Below are 24,740 nucleotides of genomic sequence, written 5' to 3' on the forward strand. Positions count from 1 at the left end.
TTCTCACCTGTCTGGGAGGAAGCCAAACCAATGGACCCACACTGCACAGTCCCCAGGCCTCTCCATGTCCCCGTCTTGGGGCTTTAGACATGGAGAGAGGCCTGAGCTGCCTCCTCGCTGCTGGCTGAGGGGCTGGGGCATGTCTGCCCCGCAGTAGCTCTCAGATGCCTGGAGAGCCCTGGCAAGGTGGCACTCGGGGTTCTGCCAAGCAGATGCAGGCCCAAGGCTGGTCCCTGCATCTCCCAACATCAGACACACGGCAGAGTTAACCAGCTACGTTGCGAGTCCTCCAGGCATGGTGCTCAAACTTTACACATCTGGCCAGTGTCCATCCACCAGTCCTCCTACTCATCTTCCTTTGATGCACTTCAGGGTGAGTCTTGGCAATGCTCTTTAAGAGAGAAAATCAAAGTCTAAAAGTCTGTCTATGGGGGAGGGGTATCTGGATATGGAATGCTGTGCCAGTTTTTTTTTTTTTTGCTTTGCTAATCATATTTGTTTATTTTCAAGAGCTCATCAGTTTTAAAAAATTAAACTCATTTATTTCAAATAAGTAATACTTCCATGAGGTTCAGAAAACCAAAACAATATACAAAGGTTTACATTAAAAAGTTTTTTTGCAAAGAGCTCAACTGTATTCTTTGTTCTTCTCTTTTCTACCCTCTTTTTCTTGTTTTACAGATTCGGTACATTCTCAAACTTCTCTGTGAATACTACTTGGACTTTTATTTAAAACCTCCTTTAGTTCCCTGCATTAGCTCTGCTTGTTCCATTAATCTTGTGATTTCTCCTTAATGTTCCAGCCTTTCCTCCTGTGTCTAATACTCCCTTTGTTTCCCGTTCATCTTTTCTTTTTTTCTTCTGTCCATAAAAGTAATGACGGTACATCTTTAATATTAAGGAAATAGGCTATAAAAAAGTTCATTCTCAGAATTGGTTTTAGTAAAACCTCATTTGTGCTCCTTTGTGGGTGCATAATGAAGTTCCATGGGCTTGTTCACCTTCCAGTATTTCTCACTGACCAATTCCGAAGAGAAAGAGCCATTTAACACATTGAACTGGCCCCTGGCTGTGGCTATGTAAATGACATACTGCTTTTTACTGGCTGTATCTAGGTTCGTCTGGCTTGATTCTCCTTTGGTTCAAAGTTCTTCTAAAGCTAACCTCACAGCCAGATGCTTGGATAAATGATCAACAGTGGCATTACCTGAACTCTTCATGAATCTTGTCTGTGTACGGTCATCTTTTTCCATAAACGTGGGATGAAGCCTCAGCACTAACTCAGTTTCACTAGCATGGTCCATTACGGGGCCAGATGTCACTTTCGCATTGCTGTTATCAAGTCAAGCCAGAATCATCAGATGTTTTGGTCTGTTTGTTACTAGGTGCTGCTTCCAATTGCTGTACATGGATGTTTTACTGCAGTGAGAGCTGTCTCCACTGACTTCTGCTCCACTATAATTTTCTATCTGTTTCCCACTTCACTGTAGTCTGCTCACAGCCTGTATCTCAGTCCTTCCTCGATGCTGTGGCCAAGTGCTTGCTGAGGGTTATGCTTGTTGATTCTAGCTAATGCTTTTTTTCTTGATAAGCTTCATACTCACCACGACTTGGTTCAATTTTGCTGATGAGTGCATCAAAGTTTAGGTCTGATCTTAGTGATCTTTTGGAAACTAGCTTTTCCCAACAGGTTGTTGTTGTTCAGTCGCTCAGTCGTGTCCGACTCTTTGTGAACCATGGACTTGTGCACGCCAGGCTTCCCTGTCCATCACCAACTCCCGGAGCTTGCCCAAACTCATGTCCATTGAATCAGTGATGCCATCCAACCATCTCATCCTCTGTTGTCCCCTTCTCTTCCTGTCTTCAATCTTTCCCAGCATAAGGGTCTTTTCCAATGAGTCAGTTCTTCTTAAAATTTTAAATTCAAAATAATCAGTATGTCTCTGAGGCACATTTTGGGGCCACCTATGCTGGACACCACAATGGGCAGAGAAAGGACTATCAGTGACCGTCAGTGACCGTCTTGTATGGGGAAGGGTGATGTAGCCAGAAAGGGCTTCGGGGTGGGAGACGGAGGGAGACCTCATGATCTGTCCTCTGCCCCTGTTCATACCCTTGGAGCAGCCAGTGGCAGTGGGGGCCTCCCTGGATGACACCTTGGGTGATATGGGTGATGTTATGAGATTTCACCAGAAGGTTCTGGGTCACCCTGACCTGCTTTACATTATCCAAAGGTGGGGTAGAGTTTACAGGTAAGTGAGGGGAGAAGCTGGAGTGACTGGTGGACTTTCAGTTCAGTCCAGTTCAGTCACTCAGTCATGTCCAACTCTTCGTGACCCCATGGACTGCAGCACCCCAGGCTTCCCTGTCCATCACCAACTCCCAGAGCTTGCTCAAACTCATGTCCATCGAGTCGGTGATGCCATCCAATCATCTCATGCTCTGTTGTCCCCTTCTCCTCCTGCCTTCAGTCTTTCCCAGCATCGGGGTCTTTTCTAATGATTCAGTTCTTCGCATCAGTTAGCCAAAGCATTGGAGCTTCAGCTTCAGCATCAGTCCTTCCAATGAATATTCAGGATTGATTCCCTCTAGGATTGACTGGTTTAATCTCCTTGCAGTCCAAGGGACTCTGAAAAGTCTTCTCCAATACCACAATTCAAAAGAATAAATTCTTCAGTGCTCAGCCTACTTTCTGACAGGTAGAGCATTCTTTATTGCCACCTCTGAGGGCTGTGACAATGCAATCTGCAAAAAAAACCACTGATATAAACAGTCTTTTGTGTGGTGTTCTTCAACATATCCAAACAAACTGGGCACATCAATTCACTGTGTAGACTTGAGGTGAAACCACAGTTTCTAAGCTATCTGTTATTGCCTCCTGAGGTGTTCATTCTAATTCATATAAAGTGTGTTCCCATGTTTTGCTTAATGGCTGAGTTCTGTTTGTCTGCACAGCCCAAGATGTTGCGGCTCCTGCCCCAGCCCGGGGCTCCACTGGCCGCAGCTGGGGCAAGACTCGGGTACAAGCCTCTGAGGCTGCCAGTGCCGATGCATACTAAGGCAAGCCTCAGCTTCTGCAATGAAACTCTCCCGTTCATCTTTTGAAATCAGGCAACAAAGTCTCACTGGGAGCTACGTGTATGAGCAGACCTCGTCCATGTGCAGATGTTGCTTAAACGGGATGGGAGAGGAGCTGGTTATGAATCTTTGGTGGAGGGTGAGGGTGGGGGAGAAGGGGCCAAACACCAAAGTGCAGAAGGCCTGACTCTGAGGCTGCTGCTGCTGCTAAGTCGCTTCAGTTGTGTTCAACTCTGTGCAACCCCATAGATGGCAGCCTACCAGTCTCCCCCGTCCCTGGGATTTTCCAGGCAAGAACATTGGAGTGGGTTGCCATTTCTCCAGACTCTGAGGCAGTAACACCCAACTAGCTGTCCTCGTTCTGTCTAGATACTTGGCTCAATTTCTGTCAAGAAGAAACCTTTTGTTTTTAGACTGGCAACTAAACACTTGGCTGCCAGATCGTCTCCATGAAGGAGTCTGGGGTCAATGCTTCACCGTACGGAGCTTCAGTGGTTAGGCCTGCAAAGGAGGGATATTGCTAAGAGAGACAGCGAAGAGTGAAGACCAGCTCAGAGCAGGGAGCAGACCCCTCCCCCTGCGCACGACGTCTACACCTAGAGGCAGCAGGGAATGCAGCTGGCGCTCCCCAGGGTCAGCCCTCAGCCAGGGGGTCGGAGTCCTCAAAGAAAAGACCCAACCTCCCGCTCTTCATCCTTGGAGGGCCTGTGCTCGGAGTGCCGGGCAGGACTGAGCCCCGACACCCTGATGAGCTCCTGCACGTGGCCTTCCCTCACCTGCCCTCTCACACCCCCGGGCCACCTCCCGGGGGTCCCATCAAGTGACCCAGCTGCACCCACATCTGCCTCCAGCTCTGCTTTCGGGGAACCCCCAGCTAAGACACATCTCATGAAATAGTTGAACGGCCTGGATGGGAAAGGAACTGGGGGAGAACGGAGACATGTGCATGTTGGTCTGAGTCCCTTTGCTGTTCATCTGAAACTATCACAACATGGTTAATGGGCTATATGCCAATACAAAACAAAAATTTTAAAAAAAATTGACAGGCATGGAGCTCCCATGCCTGCAGTGACGGTGACAGCCTTGGGAGTTCACAGGATATCAACTTCACTGCCCACCTTTCCATCTATTCCTTCTGTTCCTTGTGAACTCTGTGTCCTGGGCACATCTGACCAACTCCAAAAGCACAGCTTTAATAACAGAGACTCCTGCAATGTCTGCCCAAGAGAGATGAAAACGAAGGTCCAGCGAAAGACCTGATACAACTGTTCGCAAATGTTCAGCAGCTTGACTGCCAACAGCCAGGAGGCAGAAGTGACCCAAATGCCATCAGCAGGTGAGAGGGGCCAATATGTGTCCACTCACACGATGGAGAAGTACTCCACCTTGAGAAGTGAAGCGCTGCTTGCTGCCCTGGATGACACTGGAAATGTGTTAGGTGACCTACACACAGGCTGGATGGTCTCCATTACAGTAAACGTCCAGGTGACAAACCCACAGACAGGAAGCTGATTCGTGGTCGCTCAGAGCTGAGTGGGAACAAGAATTAGCTAAAAGGGGCAAAAGGGATATTTTGAGGTGATGGAAATATTCTAAAAGTGGGTTACCCAGATGGCTGTGAAAGTGTTAGTTGCTCAGTTGTATCCAGCTCTTTGCAGCCCCATGGAGGACTCCTCTGTCCATGGAATTCTCCAGTCAAGAATACTGAAGTGGGTAAACATGCCTTTCTCCAGGGGATCTTCCTGACCCAGGAATCAAACCCAGGTCTCCTACATTGCAGGTAGATTCTTTACTGTCTGAGCCACCAGGGGAGCCCACTGATGGCTATATAATTTGGTAAATTTACTAAAAATCACCAATCAAATACATTTCAAACAGGTGAATTTTTATGTTTTTTTAATTGAGGTATTAGTGATGTACAATATTATATACTTACAAGTGTGCAATAGTGATTCATAATTTTTTATATTTTTATTTATTTTACTTTTGGCTGTGCTGGGTCCTCTTGCTGCATGGGCTTTCCTCTAGTTGCAGTGAGAGGGGCTACTCTCTAGGCGTGGTGCCCGGCCTTCTCGTTGCAGTGGCTTCTCTTGTTGCAGGGCACAGGCCCTAGGGTGCACAGGTTTCAGTAGCTGCAGCTCGTGGGCTCAGTAGCTGTGGCTCATGGGCTTAGTTGCCCCGTGGCATGTGGCGTCTTCCCAGATCAGGAACTGAACCCATGCCTCCTGCATTGGCAGGTGGGTTTGTTTTTTTTAAACCCCTGAGCCACCAGGGAAGCCTGTGAGTCACAATTTGTAAAGGTTTTACTCCATATATAGTTATTATAAAATATTTGCTATACTCCCCGTGTTGTACAAGAGAGCCTGGTAGCTTATTGCATACCTAATAGTTTGTACCTCTTACTCCCCTATCCGTCTGTTGCCCCTCCCCCTGCCCTGTCCCCATGGTAACCACTGGCTTGTTCTTTGTATCTGTGAGACTGCTTCTTTTCTGTTATAGTCACTAGTTTGCAATATTTTTTTAGAATCCACATACAAGTGTCATCGTAAAGCGTTGGTCTTTCTGACTTATTTTACTTAGCATAATGCCCTCGAAGGCCACCCATGGTCCTGTGAATGGCAGTGACTCATTACTTTTAACAGCTGAGTCGTATTCCATTGTATACATGCATCCCAGCTTCTTTATCCATTTGTCCGTCAATGGACACTTAGGTTGCTTCCACATCTTGGCTATTGTGAATAGCACTGCTGTGAACATTGGGGTGTCTGTGTCTTTTCTAGTTAGGTTTTTTTTTTTTTTTTAACACAGGTGAATTTTAATTCAGGTGGTAAAGCCACCGTGGGCGCCCACCTGCTCCCTGGGGTGGCAGAGGGAGGGGGCAGTGGGGCCTAGTGGGGAGCCCTCAGGGCCACAATCACGCCCCTGTGCTCGAAGGCAGCTGCTAGGTCATCAGCTTCCCACTGCCACCTGGGATGTGGCCTCATGCCTTCCTCGCTGTCACTTCTGTAACTCAAACAAGAAGAACTTAAACAACAAAAGGCAGCCTAGAGGGAGCCCCACACGGGGTCTGGGGAACATTCTGTCTGGAGCCCCCGTGGCTCTCTGTTCGTGCAGGGAGGCGGTGTGACAGCCACACTCACAGCTTGCATCTGCCCCGCAGGCACCCTGGATGGGCAGTGACCCCAGGGGCATGTCTGCAGAGAGGGGAGAGCAGCCCGGCTGCATTCTGCAGCCTCCCTGTGCCACCTCCGCCAAGGCCTGCAAAGCTCTCCTGCCCAAACCCAGCCCACCCAGTGTAGGAAGCACCAAGGAGGTAGCCCCCATCCCAACCCCTCCTCAAGGCTGGACCTCTGCCTGCCAGTCACTCCCCACCACCACCACCACCCATCACCCAGCCCCGACCTGGGGCAACCACCCCAGGGGCCAACGCCCCAACACACGGGAGGATGGAGAGGGTGATGACTGTCCCAGAAGCACAAGGAAGAAAGAATCGTGAAGCAAGAGCTTGAGCAGCATCCTTCTATCTTCTTAATGTTATTTATCCAACTTTATATAAAAATAAGAGGAACTTTGAAAAGCAATTTTTTTTTAGCCATTTAAGGCTTGATTCTAAGTGTAAGGAAATTCTCTCAGACTGTTAAAACTGCAATTACTGATTTTGTGTGAATGATTCTTCTAACACTTTAAACTTCTTGCAGAGCAAAGCAGACAAAACACACCCAAGTATAATTATCACCAAAATTATGGCTACAGTTGCACAGAAATAGCTTCTAATCCATCCTGTTCACTTTCATTTTTGTATTTATTTCCAGACTTGTTTTTAAACCCTAACTTAGACCTCTGCTTGTTGTAAAGTCTTCCTGGAATGTGAGTAATGTTAGATTGGCATGTTCTGGGGTTGTGGAAGCCCTCCAAGACCCAAAGGGAAAGCATTACCTGCTCAATCAATATTGTGATCCTGGGATGAACCATCCACCCAATGGTTGATTTTTCACTTTTCAAAAAATATTTATTTATTTATATATCTATTTCTTTGGCTGTGCGGGGTCTTCATTGCTGCACTTGGGATCAGTCTTCATTGAGGCCTGTGGGATCTTTTAGTTGGGGCATGTGGGATCTCAGTTCCCGGACCAGGGATCAAACCCAGGTGCCCTTGCATTGGGATCTCGGAGTCTTAGCCACTGGATGACCAGGGAAGTCCCAATTTTTGACTTTTTGTTAGGAAATTGTCAAATATTTATCCACGTTGACAGAAGAGCATAATACACATCCCAACGCCCATCACACTCACAGCCATTGTCAACACTGACCAGTGATCCATGCCTCTGTCTACACCTGCCTGTCACATGCTAAGATCCTGGAGTGGACCCGCGTGCTCCACGCTTGGCTGCTGCGGGGCTCCGATCCTTCAGGGCCAGGGTGAATGCAATCAGGACATCCCTCAGGTGGTGCTTTGAGTGTGCTATAAGCCACCAGAAGGCTCTGGGTCACCCTGACCTGCTTTACATTATTCTAAGGTGGGGTAGAGTTTACAGGTAAGCGAGGGGAGAAGCCAGAGTGACTGGTGGACTTTCAGTTCAGTTCAGTTCAGTTCAGTCGCTCAGTCGTGTCCGACTCTTTGTGACCCCATGGACTGCAGCACACCAGGCTTCCCTGTCCATCACCAACTCCCAGAGCTTGTTCAAACTCACGTCCATCAAGTCGATGATGTCATCCAACCATCTTATCCTCTGTTGTCCCCTTCTCCTCCTGCCTTCAATCTTTCCCAGCATCAGGGTCTTTTCTAATGAGTCAGTTCTTCACATCAGGTGGCCAAAGTATTGGAGTTTTAGCTTCAGCATCAGTCCTTCCAATGAATATTCAGGACTGATTTCTTGTAAGCAAGGGGGGAGGTCGCAGTGACCCATAGAGTGTGGATTAGGTCAGACACAGGATGTAAACTCAGATGTGGCTCGTGAAGATGCAGGTGGTTACACAGAGAAATGTTCACAGATACGTGTCTGCACATGGGTCAGTGTTTCCTTGCTCAGTCAGCTCAGAGGGCCTAGAAGCAATGACCCCCACAGCAGTGAGTAAGGTTCTCAAATGAGTCTCCAGTGAAAGGAACCAAGGCTCGTCCTGGAGAAATGGCAGGAGATAAACAAGATGAGCCTGGAGCATTTGTGGTGCCAGAAAGAAGCAACATGCTGAAAACAAACAACAAAATCCCACACTGATCAGGGTATCAGTATCAGCTCATTACTGTCACAAACGGACCACACTGATGCATGACCTTAACAACAGGTAAGAACAGGGAACTGGTTCAGGACTGAGAAAGGAGTACAACCAGGCTCTTTATTGTCACCCTGTTTATTTAATTTATATGTAGAGCACATTGTGAGAAATGCCAGGCTGGATGAGTTCCAAGCTGGAATCAAGATTAGCAGGAAAAATGTTAACAACCTCAGATATGCAGATGATACTACTCTAATAGCAGAAAGTGAAGAGGAACTAAAGAATCTCAATGAGGGTGAACAAGGAGAGTGAAAAAGCCGGCTTAAAAACTAAGATCATGGCATCCAGTCCCATCACTTCATGGCAAATAGAAATGGGAAAGGGTGGAAGCAGTGACAGATTTCCTCTTCTTGGGCTCTAAAATCACTGCAGATGGTGACTGCAGTCATGAAATTAGAAATCGATTGCTACTTGGCAGAAAAGCTATAACAATCCTAGACAGTGCATTAAAAAGCAAAGACATCACTTTGCATTTGTACATAAATGTCTGTATAGTCAAGGCTATGGTCTTTCCAGTAGTCACGTTTTGAGCTGGACCATAAAGAAGGCAGAGCGCTGAAAAACTGATGCTTTTGAACTGTGGTGTAGGCTCATGCTGAGAATCCCTCGAGAATCCCTTGGACGGCCAGGACATCAAACCAGTCAATCCTGAGGGAAATCAGTCCTGAATATTCATTGGAAGGACTGATACTGAAGCTGAAGCTTCAATACTTTGGCCACCTGATGCAAAGAGCTGAGGCATTGGAAAAGACCCTGATGCTGGAAAAGACTGAAGGCAGGAGAAGAAGGGAATGACAGAGGGTGAGATGGTTGGATGGCATCACTGACTCGATGGACATGAGTTTGAGCAAGCCCTGGGAGTTGGTGATGGACAGGGAGGCCTGGTGTGCTGCAGTCCATGGCATCTGAAGAGTCAGACATGACTTGGCGACTGAACAGCAACAATAACAACAGGGAAAACTGGGCACAGGGCAGACGGGAACCTCTACGCTATCTTCACAGTTTTCCTGTAAATCTAAAATGTAAAGTCTATTTAAAACAAACGGCGGTTCTGACCACTCTGGGCGTCAGAGTGGAAACGTGGGGAGGCGGGGCTTCCACAGGCAGAGAAGCCTCAGCACCGCGGTCAGGGTGTTCCTCTCGGGGTCGGGGAGGATGCTTAGATCTCGGTCCGTGCTCCTGCTGTCTCTCCCCAGATGTCCCAAACCAAGAGAGCTGTGTCCCCACGTGTCACCAGGGGAGGCGGTAGTGAGCAGGCCCCTCCCAGCTCTGTGGCCCCAGCCCCAGGTGGGATGTCAGGGGGCAGCACCTGGATCCTGGGCTGTCCCGGGGAGGTGGGTGGCCTCAGCTGTCTGCTGATGTGAGAGGAGTCCCTGTCACCTGTCACCTGGACCACAGACTGTGGTCCAGGCTAACGCTGCCCTCGAAGTCACTTTCGGGCCAGGCCACTCGGTACTTCAGCTTTTCTTTATTCTCAGTGCTGCAACCCAACTTTGGGGTCTCACAGAGAAACACCAGAAAATAAAGTGTAGTCAAGCTCTTCCCCAGCCCCGAGCCTGAGGGCGACACTCCCCAGGCACCAGAGGTCCTGTCCCTGTCGGATGTCTGGCCACAGGCCCCATCAGCCCTGGGTTCTCAGATGCGGGCAAAGGCTCCAGGACCGGGCAGCGGGACATGTCCACCTGCAGGCTGGGCCCCCAGGAGCAGCTCAGCTTCTCGAAATCCCTGGGTCCCTGGCAGAGGAAAGCCAGCGGAGGCCCCAGCCGGGACGCCCCTCTGCTCCCCAGGGTGCAGCCCCAACTTCGACATCCCAGGAGTGGCTGCTGTTGGGTCATCACCCAGCTCCCAGACTGGAACTTGAGAGCCGGGTGGGAATAACCTTCCAGGCAATTGGCTTCTAGGCTTCTATGGGGTGGATTCACATCTGCTGTCACTGAGAGTGTTCACTGTGCTCTGAGATAGCAGCTCACGAGAACACAGCATAGATGGTATTTATTTATTTGTTGGCTGTGCTGGGTCTTACCTGTGGCACGAGGCATCTTGGTTGCATTGTAAGGGATCTTTTCAATGTGGCACACAGACTCTATTTTTGGTGAATGAGCTTAGTTGCTCCACAGCATGTGGGATTTTAGTTCCTCTGCCAGGGATTGAACATGCATTCCCTGAATTGGAAGGCGGATTCTTTACCACTGGACCACCAGTTTCTGTGGTAAATTACCACACATAGAGGTAATTTATGGAGAAGGCAATGGCACCCCACTCCAGTAGTCTTTCCTGGAAAATCCCATGGATGGAGGAGCCTGGTGGGCTGCCGTCTATGGGGTCACACAGAGTCGGACACGACTGAAGTGACTTAGCAGCAGCAGCAGTAGCAGCAGAGGTAATTTAAAGAGAAAACAAATCATTGAGGTGTGCTGATGTCTTATATGGATGATCAAAAGAATTTCGCAGCTTCTGGGCTGGAAGGCAAGTCCCTCAGAGAGGCAGGGTGGGAGTCTGGTACAGCCCTAGAATTGCCAGCTCAAGCTGGGGAAGTGGGCAGGACAGAAGGCCCTTCCTCCAAACATACCCAGGGTCTACAGCCATACCACCCTGAACATGCCTGATCTCGTCTCAAAACAGACCCAGGGAGGGACTGGGGCAGGAGAGGGGGAAATAGGCTGATTCCGGAATCTTCTGTGAGTGGGACCCTGGTGCCAAGATCCTTTCAAAGAGCAGGAAAGCCTCGGCCAGGGTGGGGCTTTCCTCCTGTTTCCAGGGCCTGGTGCCCGGCCACAGGCCCCACTTTTCTGGATTTTCAAAGGGACCCAGAGCTGCCCAAGTGCTGGGCACCCCATCTGGCTTCTTTGGGTCTCATGGTCTGAGGTCTGAGAATTGGACCTCTGTTCTCACGCCTGGACGGTGGCCCCTGACCCCAAGGCCTCCAGGGGACAGGAGTCAGCGACTCTGGGCACCGAGTGGCAGTGACCTTGCAGCCCCTACCCACATCCTGCCTGTGGCTGGCCTTGACCATCACGCCAGGTCTCCAAACCCAGCAGGTCGTGTGGCTTAAATGCCTCTTGCCCGAAGCTGCCAGACTTTCCGATGTGTTGGCCAAACCCCCCAGAGTGCCGGGGGCCACGTGCAGGATTTCAACCCCATTTCACAGCTAGACCTCCCCCTAAGTGGCTGTTTTGTAAGAGTCTGGCTAAACCTCAAGGATGCTGCCGAGGACAGGACTCAGGGACCCAACCAGAGGACGGGGGCCAGGGGAGGGTGGTGCGGGGAGACCAGCCCCCATCACAGCAGCTTCTCCCCTGGAGTGGGGGGCGTGCATTCCGATGAAGGACTCATGGCCATCAGGAGGCTGGTTGGAGGCTGGCCGCCTCGTCTTTGGGAAACAGCCGTGTTCTCACTGGTGCGGTTTGAAATCAATGGCATGGACGGTGGTGGCCAGACGTGGTAAACCGGGGCCTCACAAGCAGGCCAGGGGTGCCTGTCCTTCCTTACGGACACCGGCCTGAGTGGGGGAACCTCCCTGCACCTCAGTGGCTGCTGGGGTCTCTGAAGCCCCCTTCAACTCCCAGCATGCGTCTCTTGGCCCGGCAAGACTGTGCTCCGTGGGGATGACAAGGAGCTCGGGGTTGGAATCCAGCCTTGCTCTGGACAACAGGCTGGGCCATTGCTGGATGGTGCGCAGGGGACACCGAGATGTGAGTCCCACCCACCTCCCAGCACAGGCCTGCACACTCGTGCACACACGACAGGCGGGCCTCCCTCCCCAAAGGGTAGGACTGGGGCCCCTCAAAGGCTGTGGCCGTGGGGACCCTGCGCCAGCTCCCAGGAGTGAAGAAGGACACCCGTGTCTCACAGATGTCATCCACAGAAGCCCTGGCGCGGGGGTGGGGGCGGCTGCTTCCCCTGGGCCTGACCCCTCCCCATCAGCACCCCAGACAGTGGGAGCAGCCCCACACTCAGGAGGCCTAGAGAGGCAGAGGGGTCACCGAGAGAGCCTCTAATCCACAAGGGGTCTTTTGTGTGTTGTCTGCAAACTGTCACAGCAGGTCCACGCGTCCAGGAGGGTCCCACAACCAGGCTGGGGGTCAGGTTCTCTGTGGATGGAGGCAGGTGCTGACCGTGTGTAGTCCAGAGGGGACAGGAGTGATCAGGAGCCTGGGGCGGCCCTGAAGAAGACCACAGCCTGGACAGCTTGGACAGCAGAGTCATTCTTTCTGTCTGGAGGCCTGGAGTCCGAGGTCAGGGTGTGGGAGGGACTGGTTCCTCCTGAGCCCGAGGCAGGTTCTATCCCAGGCTCCCCCCACTTCTGGGGCTTTGCTGACAACCTTTGGGGGTCCTTTGGCTTGTAGAAGGATCACGCCAATCTCTGCCTTCATTTTTGCATCATGTCTTCCCGTGTGCCTTATCTGTGCTCAACTTTCTCCTCTTTATAAGGACACGGTCATAATGGACTAAGGTCTGTCCAACGACTTCATCTTAACCTTGATCATCTGTAAAGGCCCTCTCCACATCAGCTCATGGACACTGCTGCTGGGGGTCAGGACTTCAGCCTTCTTTGGGGACACAATTCAACCTGTAACAAACAATAAATCTCAATATATATGTAACTTCAAGTTGCAAAGAGTGCTTTGGAGAAAAATATGGAATCCCCAAAGCAACCTGATTATGTTTCAAAATATTAGCCGCGCACTGTGATGAGGACACTGTTCTCTGCTACTCGTCTGCGTTGTCTGCAGCCCACCCTGGCTGTTCTCCCTGCTTTGGGGTCTCACAGGGGGACTGGGGAGCATGAACACTGGACGCCAGGCTGACCAGAGAGGGTACGGGACCGGGGCCGTAACACTGAGCCCATCATCCCCCCATGAAGAAATATTTGGTGCATTTCATCTGTACTCAGAGCAATCAAGCAAGACCGCAGCATCGAGGCTGAGGTGGCCATCCTGATTGCTCCCCTGCCACCTGAGAAAGCCCCTTGGTCCCTCTGACCAGTCAGTGCCATAGCCCCCGCCACCAGGCCTCGGACACTGCACACACACGGAGCTACTGCAGAGGGCCTGGCTGCGGGATTCAGGCTCGAATGTGTCCTCCTGGCCACGGGCCCTGCCTGACCGCAGATCGTGCGTGGCCATGTCCAGCAACTGCCCCCCCCACCCCCTCCCGCCCTGTCCCTGGAGCTGCTCCAGGAGACCTGCTACCACATCTTTTGAAGAACTGACCTGTGGGCCAGGGGCATGATTCCCAAAGGACGCTGCCAGCCTGAGGCCCCATACCCACTACCCACTGAAGAAAATGTGCTCTGAGGGGCCAGGGGAGGCGTGAGGGTCTGGAAGGGGACATGATCCCTCCCAGCCAGCCTGCAGCCTTTTAAACCAGGATAGGCGAAGAGCCGACTCATTGGAAAAGACCCTGATGCTGGGGAAGATTGCAGGCAGGAGGAGAAGGCGGCGACAGATGGTTGGATGGCATCACTGACTTGATGGACATGAGTTTGAGCAAACTCTGGGAGATAGCGAAGGACAGAGAAGCCCAGCGTGCTGCAGTCCACGGGGTCACAAAGAATCGGACACGACTTAGTGAACGAACGACACCAAGGAGAAGCCAGGGCCAAGGGACCAGGGACCAGCTTCAGCTTGAGCCAGAAGAGGCTTTAAATCCACTTTCTGGTCCCGCGACCCTGAGCTGATACCTCAGCCCTCTCAGCTGCTGCTGAAGGTGTGTAGCCGAGCCAGGTGACCGGCGGCTAAGAGGGCTGAACAGGAGCGCCTGCACCCCTGGGGCCTCTCTGTAGACGGGGACGCTGTGTCCCTTTGAAACAGCACTGTACACATTTCTGGAAGTTCGGTGAATATTCTGAGAACACTCAGTGGATTCGTCTTACTTGTTAGGGGTTTTGTTGTTTAAGATGCCCCAGAGAAGGGGATGGCAACCCACTCCAGTATTCTTGCCTGGAGAATCCCATGGACACAGCAGCCTAGCGGGGTGCAGTCCATGGGGTCGTGAAGAGTCAGACACGACTGAAGTGACTTAGCACTTAACCACCGCATCCTAAACAGCTTTACTGAGGTCTGATTGACACACGGGGACTTGCACATATTCAGAGTGTGCAGTCTGAACGAGTGCACATTGCGAACCTCTCACAATTGAGAGAATGAGCATCTCGGCGCCCCCACCCCCACCAGCTCCAGGCAACCACAGATCCACTGGCTGTCACTATGATGAGTCTGCATTTTCTGGAAGGTACAGTGGAACTGCAGAGTACAGGCTCAGTTCTGCCGCATGTCACTTACTGCCTTGAGAGCCACTCACACCGTAGCATCATCCTTCACGAGATGGGTGCCCCCAGGTGTGTCTCCACCCACCTCCCGGTGGACAGGGGTTCTGTTTCCAGTTTGGGGCCATTACAAACAAAGCTGCAATGACCACTCGTGTGCACGTCCTTGCGTGGATGAAGGCTCTTTCTCGAGGAGTGGAATGGCTGGGTCGTATGGGTGACCGTACGTTTAACTTTTAAAGAAACTTCCAGTCTGTTTTCTAAAGTGGGGGGACCTGTTCATACTCTCACCAGCAAGGACTGAGAGTTCCTGCTCATTCCCATCTCTGGGGCCCTGGGGACGGTCAGTCTTTTAAATTCTCAGTTTTCTAATTAGGGCACAGTGGTATCTGGTTGTGGTTTTAATTTGCATTTCCCTGATGACTAATGCTGAACTTATTTGCCATCGTGTGTCTTCTTGGTGAAATGTGTACTCACACTTCGTGCCTGTTTTTTAAATTGGGCTGTTTTCCTACTGGGGGGTATTTCAGGCAGTTCTCAGCTTTGCAAAGTTCTCTCCCAGGCTGCTGCTGGTCTTCCCAACTTGGAAGAGCAAAGCTCCTCATCTCATAAAGTCCAATTTATCCATTTTCTTTTATGGCTCATGTCGGAGTTTTATCTAAGAAATCTTTTCCTAACTCAGGGTTACAAGGATACTCTCCTTATGTTCCCTACTAGAAATCTTAGTTTTAGATCATACACACAGGTCTATGATTTTGAGTTAATGTCAGTACACAGTGAGAGGTTGGGATCCAAGTTCCACCTGTGTGTCCTTGAACACCCACTGTCCTCACAGCACTTGTTGAAAAGACGATCTTTTCTCGGTTGAACTGCGTTTGCACTTTGTGGAAAATTGTCCACATTTGTGTGGACCTGTGTGCAGACCATCCATTCTTTTCCATTCATGTGCTTGTCCACTCCCAACGCCAACACCACACTGGTCCTAATTGCGGTCACTTTGTAGCAAATCTTGAGATCAGGCTAGGTATGCCCTCCGTATTCATCCTTTGTCACCGGATTTGTGCTAACTGTGCTCACTTCACATTTCCCTGTGAACTTGAGAATCAGCTTCTGCGAAACCCTGATCGGATTTAGGCTGGGGGTTGCTCCGAAGGACCAAGTCGATCTGGAGAGACCTGACGTTTTAACCATACTGCGTCATCTCATCTGCAAACACAATCCATATCTCCATTTATCAAATTCATCTCAATTTCCTCCAGCACTCTTTTGTAATGTTCAGTCACGGTTTGCACATTTCTTTAGTAAGCTCTCTCCCTAAATATTTCATATTTTGATGTTACTTCTCCTTTCAATTCTGAATCGTTTGTTGCCTGTAAGTAGGATACAATATATTTCTGCACAATAGTTGTGTATTAATCTTGCTGCCCAGGTGGTTCTAGTGGTAAAGAACCCACCTGCCAATGCAGGACACATAAGAGACACGGGTTCGATCCCTGGGTCGGGAAGAACTGGAGGAGGAAATGGCAACCCACTCCAGTATTCTTGCCTGAAGAAATCCATGGACCTAGGAGACTGGCGGGATACAGCCCATGGGGTCACAAAGCGTCGCACAGGACTGAGAGACCAGCACTCTCACTTCCAATCCGCACCCGGCAGCGTGTCTCACCAGGTGTGTTGTTTCGGGGCTGCTCAGCCACAGTGCCCATCCCACCCACTGCAGTCACCATGTGGACGCTGCAGCTGGGCCCTCTCTGGGTGAGCTCTTCAGCCTCGGGCAACTCCCTCTCTAATCCCTGCTTCCCAAGGCACAAAGTGCAGGAGGAGGGGACTAAAGTCGAAGCTCTTTACAGCAGGAATGCGGCTTCCCCTCCCCCTGTCTGGATAGGCAAACCCGTGGCCTGTCCGCTTCCCCCGGCAACGTGTGGGCCACAGAGCGTGGGGCCGCCCTCACCCACCTCACAGAGGAGGACACGTCACGGGGTGCAGAGCCCAGGCCTGCTCAGGGGGGCCACAGCACTGACCAGTGAGGGGAACCGCTGTGGGTGCGGAGCGAGCTGGGGTACCCAGGGAGCTCAGGCTCACCAGCAGCGCGAGGAGGAGTCTGAGGAACCTCCCAGGTCTTGCCTGCCTACCCTAGTGGCTCAGGGGCTGACCCCCAAAGTGTTCCCTGGAGCCCAGTGCTCCAGAGCCCGGGTGTGGCCCCTCTGCCACAGCCAGGGCCCTCTTCTGCCATGACGCTGGTGGGGCCTGGCTGGGGAGCTAGGGGGATCCTTCGAACACTGCCAGGCTGCTTCCCAGGTTGCCTGAGACTGCAGCCATTCTCCCCTGCCCAGCCCCCACCCACAAACGTGACATGAGACCCTGAGTGGTTTGGCTGTGGGTACCCCCAAACTCTCCTTCCTGCTGAGGGCCTCCTGCTGCCTGTGAAAAGTAGCCCAAATCCAGGCTGGGAGAGGGGAGCTGGGACTCCCCGCATCTAACAAGATCACGGGGCCCTGACCCCTGCTACCCTCCAGAAGCTGGCTTCTCCTGCGCCCCCCTCATCCAAACTGAGGGGGCCTGTGGGGGCCTGCTCAGCTGAAGAACTTCCTTCCTCCTGAGAGCAGCAGATAGCATTTCAGCAATCCAGAGATGCCCTTAAAAGGCCGGGGCGTCCAGCCGCCGGTTCCCAGGAGGGCGGGCAGGGGCCAGGGGGGCGTCTTGGCGCCAACGGGGATTGCTCTAGAAGCAGGCGCCCTGGTCACCATGGCAACAGCCTCTCCTTCCATTTATAACTTCGGTCCCACCCCCACCCCCAAGGCAGGGAGTGGAGAGCCTGCCCCACCCTCCCATTCCTGGGAGTCTGGGGGGAGGAGGGCAGATCCGTTTGTTCCTGGACTGGTTTCCCAGAAAAAAAGGCCACCCGCACTGGCCAGTGACCACACTGCTCGGTCACCGCTGCCGACCGGGTCCCCAGGGTGAGGTCACTGGCCTCTGGTCACCCCCTGGGGGGAGGTCACTGGTCACTTGAGAGGTTACTGACCATCTGCTTACTCGGGGCCCGGGGCGGCCGTGCTCCGACCCTGCGCCACTCCGGGCCCCTCCAGCCCCACTGGCTTCCGGGTCTGTCCCCAGGCCTCCGGTTCTCTCCTGCTTTGAGGCCTCTGCCCTCATTTTGCCCACTTGTTCCACTGGTGCCCTCCCCCCATGGCAGGGTATTATCTAGGGATTCATCCACTTGCTGTCTCTGCCCACTTTGATTCTGCTGTGTCCCGCCTAGCCCCTGGGGTCCACCAGGGTGCCCAGCAGTAAGACGCTGACTGGGTGAGAGGGAGACGGCAGGGGCAGAGGGTCTGGGAAGTGAGGCTTCCGTGGCTCCTGGAGACGCGGCATCAGGATTCCTGGTGCAGCCGCCCTGTGGGAGGCACCCCCATAGGGTCAGTAGCAGCCCTAGTCTGTCCACAGAGCCAAGTGGGGCTCCCCACTTCTGCCTCCCCTCCTACACAAACTGTCCCGTGTACTCAGGCCCCCAACTTTCACTTGAGGTTAGCTCTCTTCTATGAGGCCTCGGGCCAGGGAAACCCGGCCGCTGCCAGAGGCCCTCGCCCTGCCCTGAGGATCCCCCAGACAGTGGGCAGGACCACGAAGTCTCAATCACCACCTGGCTCCACTGGGTGCAGCACTTGGGGCTGTCAGCCCCTACACGGCCCCTCTTGGGGGAAGCCTTGGGGGGCAGCCCCTACAAACCCACAGCCTTGCTGCTCCGGGGCCCCTGGAGCCAGAGTCTCGGGACGGGGCTTGGCCTCATCTCACCACGGGCGACAGAGGCCTGCCGGGCTGCAGTCCTGCCCCGGATCCCAGCCAGGGTCCCTGTTTTGACCCCTCCCAGCCCTTCCTGAGAGAGGACTATTGATCTGAGGCCAGGTCAGAGCCTGAATCTGATCCTTCCCTTTTGAAACCAACAGATCAGCACAGCATTCGTGAGCCGGCATCTTCTGGAAGGCCAGGCCTGCCCGAGGCCCTGGCCAGAGCCCCATGCTGGGCCGGTTCCAGGAAGTCTGGTCCCTGCAGCACAGGCCATCCTGGCCTGGAGTGTAGAGGGAGGCTGGCCCTGGGCTGGGCTCCTGGGAGGTGAGGGCTGGGCTGGCCTGCTCCCTGCTACCCAGCCCCCTTGCCCTGCAGGCTGTAGCCCGGCCCCCAGGCTTGTGTCCAGCATCAGATCTGGGCTCCCCGGGGCCCATGCATTTCCTGAAGAAACTTCCTCAGGAAGCACAGCCTGCACCCCCACCTCCTGTGTTCCCAGAACCAGCAGGGAGCAAAGAAGGCGGTGGGCCTTCACCGGGCAGGGGGGCGGGCGGTGTGCCTCACAAAGGACCGGGACCCCACACTAGTGGCCCCTCCCGTCTCAGGGCTGAGCCAGGGGAAGAGCGGCCTTTGGGGACGGGGCTGGGTCAGCACTGATGCTCCCGGCTCTCCCAGGTCCCCACGTGTGCCGCAGGCAAGGGGACAGCGTCCACACCGAGTCGTGGCAAGGATGCAGGGCAGCCCTCGAAGGCCCCCATCTGCCTGGCTTCTGAAGATGCTCTGGACACCCAGCTGCTGCCATGCCTCGTGGTCCCCGCAGGGAAGCTTGGGCCAGAGCCGGGCGTCTGCTGAGCACTCAGTAGGAAGGGGAGGGGTGGGTGCTGGTGTCTGCAGGGTGCCTGGTGCCCACGAGGGAAGGGGGGTGTTGTGAGAGAGGAAGGGGCCCATGGAGGCTGTGGTTTAGGGGTGGGCTACCCAACCCCCAACCCCCGCCGTCTACCCCATGGAGCCCAAGCCCGGCTTTTCACTGATTTCACAGGCGCGGAGCACTGTGAGCCTCCCCCCTACCCCGAATACCACTGAGAGGACCAGGACCCAAAGCTGAGAACCCCCCTCACCCCACCTCACCCACCCCACACAGCAACATTCTCACCACACCCACACTGATGCCCAGCAGTCTACCTGTCTCTGTCTCCTTTGTGCAGCCTTGGAAGGGACCCCACCCTCTGCAGGGCCTTGGACATGCGCCCTGTCCCCTCACCCTGAGCGTATGGCTGTGGAGCTGGCATCCCTCATGCTCACCATGTCCCACCAGCTGCTCCTCCAGCGGTGCTGATGGAGGGCCCAAGGGTCTTACCTGCTGACCTGGAGCTGGGACAGGGTCTCCACACGTGAAGGAGACCCTCCCCTCCCACATTTACTGACAGATGCCTGTGAGATGCCGGCTTGTGTCTGGCACCTGTTTTTCTATCAGGTTCTTGATCTTTTCTCGCTGGTTCCTGGGTCTTCATCTTTACACAGCGGCCTTGTCAACTGCATATGCTACAAACACCTCCCCCCTCCCCCACATGCCGCCCTCCTAGACATTTTCCTAAAGTTGTTTGATAAACATATGCTCTTTTTAAACTTGTTTTTTATATTGAGGCATAGTTGGTTTACAAAGTGACTCAGTTACACATATACTATAGCTATTCTTTTGCGGCCTCTCTCCTTGTTGGTTATCACACAGTATGGAGCAGAATTCTCTGTGCTATACAGCAGGTACTTGTTGGTTCTCTACTTTATATATAGTAATGAACCTGCAGTGCTGGAGAAGACTCTTGCAAGTCCCTTGGACTGCAAGGATATCAAACTGATCAATCCTAAACGAAACAAACCCTCAGTATTCATTGGAGGGACTGATGCTGAAGCTCCAATACTTTGGCCACCTGATGTGAAGAGTTGACTCACTGGAAAAGATCCTGATGCTGGGAGAGATTGAGGGCAGGAGGAGAAGGGAGTGACAGAGGACGAGATGGTTAGATGGTCTCACTGACTCAATGGACATGAGTTTGAGCAAAGTCAGGGAGATAGTGAAGGACAGGGAAGACTAGTGTGCTACAGTTCATGGGATCACAAAGAGTCAGACATAACTTAGCAACTGAACAAGTGTGTATACATTAATCCCAAACTAATTAACATGACTTTGCTGACAAAGGTCCGTATAGTTAAAGCTATAGTTTTTCCAGTAGTCATGTATGGACGCGAGAGATGAACCATAAAGAAAGCTGAGCACCAAAGAATGGATGCTTTTGAACTGTGGTATGAGAGAAGACTCTTGAGAGTTCCTTGGACTGCAAGGAGATCAAACAAGTCAATCCTAAAGGAAATCAGTCCTGAACCTTCATTGGAAGGACTGATGCTGAAGCTGAAACTCCAATACTTTGGCCACCTGATGAGAAGAACAGACTCATTGGAAAAGACCCTGAGCTGGGAAAGATTGAAGGCAGGAGGAGAAGGGGATGACAGAGAATGAGATGGTTGGATGGCATCACTGATTTGATGGACATGAGTTTGAGCAAGCTCCGGGAGTTGGTGACGGACAGGGAAGCCTGGTGTGCTGCAGTTGATGGGGTCGCAAAGAGTCTGAGTGACTGAACTGACTGACTGAATTTATCCCTTCCCCCATTTTTCCCCTTTGGTAACCATAAATTTGTTTTTGAGGACTGTGAGTCTGTTTCTGTTTTGTAAATACATTCATTTACATCATACTTTAGATTCCACATGTAAGTGATATAATACAACATTTCTCTCTCTCTGATTTACTTCACTTGGCATAATAATCCCTAGGTCCACCCATTTTGCTGCACGTGGTGATATTTCATTCTTTTTCACGGCTGAGTAACATTCCACCATATACGTACCGCATCTTTACCCATTCCTGTTGACGGACATTTAGGTCGGCTGTTTTGAATAGTGCTGCAGTGAACACAGGAGTGCACATTCACCTTCAAATTATGTGTTTCTCCAGGCATATGCCCGGGAGTGGGATTGAAAGGTCACATGGTATCTCTATTTTTAGTTTTTTAAGGAGTCTCTGTACTAGACAAACATATGTTCTTAATGGATAAACTTGCTGTTGGGACTGCCCATCCCCTGCCCCGTGGTCAGAGTTCTCTAGGCCTGTGGAGGAATCCCTCCGCCCCAGGTCTGCACCTTCTCCATGAGGTGACACGCTCGTCTGCTTCTGCTGGCGCAGCAACTCTGCCTTCAGGTAGAAACTGCTCCAGAGCAGACGAGGGTCCCTGCCCCCTCGAGCTCTAAGGGACCTTCCTGCCTGGTACAACCAGACCCAGGAAAGGACAGCTGCTCGGGGCGCCTCACAAAGGGGGATGGGCCTCGAGGGATACCCCCAAACAAACAAGTCAGACTAACGTCAGCTCCAGTCCACCAGAGTTTCCTCCTGGCTGAGCTGGGTGGAGACCCAGGAGTGGGGAGCAGTGTGCACTGAGCCCGGGGGTCTACAGGGCAGAGGGGGCAGAGGGTGGGGTCAGAGCTGACCCAGCTAGAGGGCCTTCCAGGCCAGGCTGGCCAACGGAGTCTCTGGCCGTATGGTCCGTGAGACACGGGCGCAGCCCACGAGGACGGAGGCCCTGCACTGGCCACAAAGGCCAGCTGTGCAGAGGCAGGACAGCTCCACTCTGTCCGTGCAGGTGTGTGGCCAGGAGGAGCACACAGCCCCAGTGTGCGAGAGAACAGGCCACGGAGGGGGCCCAGGAGCCTAGCCAGCCCCGGCAGGCCCGAGCCAGCACAGCTCTGAGACCTGCTCCCGGCGTCCAGCGGGGGCAGCATGGCTCAGCAGAGGGACTCGGGCCTGCAGCCTCAGCTCGAGAAGGGAAGGCGTCAGGGATGACGAGAAGCAGAGCGACCACGTCGCAGCCCCGTTCAGAGTCACGTACGTCCCAACAGCACAGGATGCCGGTAAGGAGGGTTCGGAGGGGCTACCGACAGCAGAGCATGGCTGGACCCTCCACACAAACCTGGAGCATGAACAGAAGGCGCCAGAAGCTGTGGACCGGCACGCAGACGGCCATACCGTCTGGAGGGGGTGACCACGTGGCACTTGACCGTGCCTGTGCTCCAGCCGTGCTCACTTCCCAGGGTCCAGGGTTAGCAGAGACCCTACACTCACAAAGCACACTATCGGGGCATCTGCAAGTCCCGAAGGAACGTGCCTGCAGGATACCCGGCCCTTCCCTGTCCCCACTGTGGTCCTCCATACGAGCCATTTTTTCAGCATTCGTCACGTCGTGTTGTGGCCCAGGGACCACACCCTCCTCTCTGCTGGACCCATGTGGTCTGTGGACGTGTCTCTTCCCGTCTCTGAGCTTCAGCCTCCCCACCTGGAAATCCAGCTGATGTAGCTGCACCTCCAAGAAACATGAGAGAGAAAAACGGGGAATGGAAACAAGTACAGTATCACAGGTGAAGCAGTGCCCACAGCTCCTAGAAAATGGGAGGGGCTCTGTGTGTCCCCTCGATGTGTATGTTGGAGCCCTGGACCCCATACCTCGGGATGGGCCCGTGTTTGGAGATGCGGTCTTTACAGAGGTGATGGAGGGAGAATGACGTCACGGTGGCGGCGGGGGGTGGGTCCTGATCCCATAGAACTGGTGCCTGATTAAGAGGAGCGGGAGACCAGGACACTGGCAGGCACAGGAGGACCCCGTGAGGACATGGCGCGGACAACCATCTATATGCCCAGGAGAGAGGGCTCGGGAGGAACAGCCCGCCCGTACCCGACTTCGGACTCCAGCGTCCAGCTTGGAGACAGTGTCTGAGGCTGACTGTCCTGTCGGTGGTGTTTGTCACAGCAGCCTCAGCCAACTGAGACCTGGGCACACGCACACACTCACCTGTGAGGCCGACTGGCAGCGTGGAAACCCCAGCCCACGGCTCCTTGCTTTGAGGCAGGCAGGCCCCCCGAGACATCCCCCTTGGCAGTGTCCTGTTCCTACTGCTTCGGCGGGGAGGAATCCCCCTGGAGGCCACCAGCCTCTCTCTCCGCGGGCACTTGATGACCATTGTCTCCTCCCCAGCATCCAGCCAGGTGCCACCCCTCACAGCCTGGAGCCACTGGTCCCCATGGAAGTGACACTGTCAAAGGGCACTCCTTCCTATGAGTCTGATGTCTGACCAGCAGGGACAGATTGGCATCCGCGGCTTGGGGGCCAGTGCACATCCAAGGAGATGGGGTCAAAGTCACACTTTGGGGTGACCCGCTCAAGCACCTCGCTGCCCTGGCTTCTTCATTGGCAAAGGTGGAGCCGAGGATGGCCTCCCTGAAAGGAGGAGGGTGGCATGCATCAGGCATCTCCCTGGGAAGCGGGGAGGCTGGAGGGAGTTCTTAGATAACAGGGGAGGTGTGCCACCCCCTCCCCGCAAAGAGCCCTGGCCTCTCCTCTCCTGCCACCCACTGCCTGGCTCCCCAAGTGAGACGGTGTGAGGACCCAGACAGGCGGATTCCACAGCCGCTCACCCACCTGCACAAACTGCGTGTGTACACATTCACACGAGTGTCAACATGCACAGCTCCTATTACACGGGATGCATGAGACACACTTCACACAGAAAGTCCAGAGGGACTCAATGATCAAACACCCTGGCCCTCTGCTGGACTGGAGGCATCCAGGGTTTAATCTGCTGCCCTGTCTTGCCTCCCACGTGGGGGGAGTGCATAGCCAGCCATATGTGCAGGCAGAGGGTGGGGGACCCACCAGAGTGGGGCGGAGGTCTGTTCAAGCCTTTCTTCTTTCCCACCCGCACCCCCTCCATGCCCTCTTCTGCCCACTGACTCCCCGCCCCGCTGTGCACCAGGTGGAACCCTGCACAGGTGGCTTTCACAGTCCAGGTTGGCAGGCGTGGGCCCTGCTCCAGCGCTAGGAAACCTCTCAGGGTGGCGCCTGCCTCATGTCCCAGCAGAGCCACCCCCTTTGCACCCCCACCAACACCCATCTCCCTGTGTGCTCTGGGGAGACCCCTGGAGGAGAGTTCAGTTGGGAGTTTGGACAGAAACCCTACATAAGCTAGGGAGGCTGATGTGACAGCAGTCTAGAGGGGAACAGTCCAAGGGAGGCAGCCCCTGCTCCCCACGCCCCCACCCCTGCCCATTCCACTGGACGGCTGGAGCGACATTTGCAGAGGGCTAGAAGAGAAGGGCTCCATCAAGCTGGATTCAGTCCACACATACATGTCTACACACATGCCCACACACGTGCTCACATACATGCAGGCACACACAACCCCCAGCCCTGCTCAGCACCACATGTTCCACCCAGACCCAGAACCAGACACTCTG

At 53.5% G+C, this 24,740-nt stretch overlaps 1 pseudogene; it reads right to left on the reverse strand.

Moving 5' to 3' along the window:
• Positions 1 to 950: 950 nt before the first annotated feature.
• On the reverse strand, positions 951 to 23,467 carry LOC128053260 (E3 ubiquitin-protein ligase RING2-like; annotated as a pseudogene).
• Between the last annotated feature and the right edge of the window lie 1,273 nt (positions 23,468 to 24,740).

The sequence above is a fragment of the Budorcas taxicolor genome, chromosome 1 (assembly GCF_023091745.1).
Source record: "Budorcas taxicolor isolate Tak-1 chromosome 1, Takin1.1, whole genome shotgun sequence".
NCBI lineage: Eukaryota > Metazoa > Chordata > Mammalia > Artiodactyla > Bovidae > Budorcas > Budorcas taxicolor.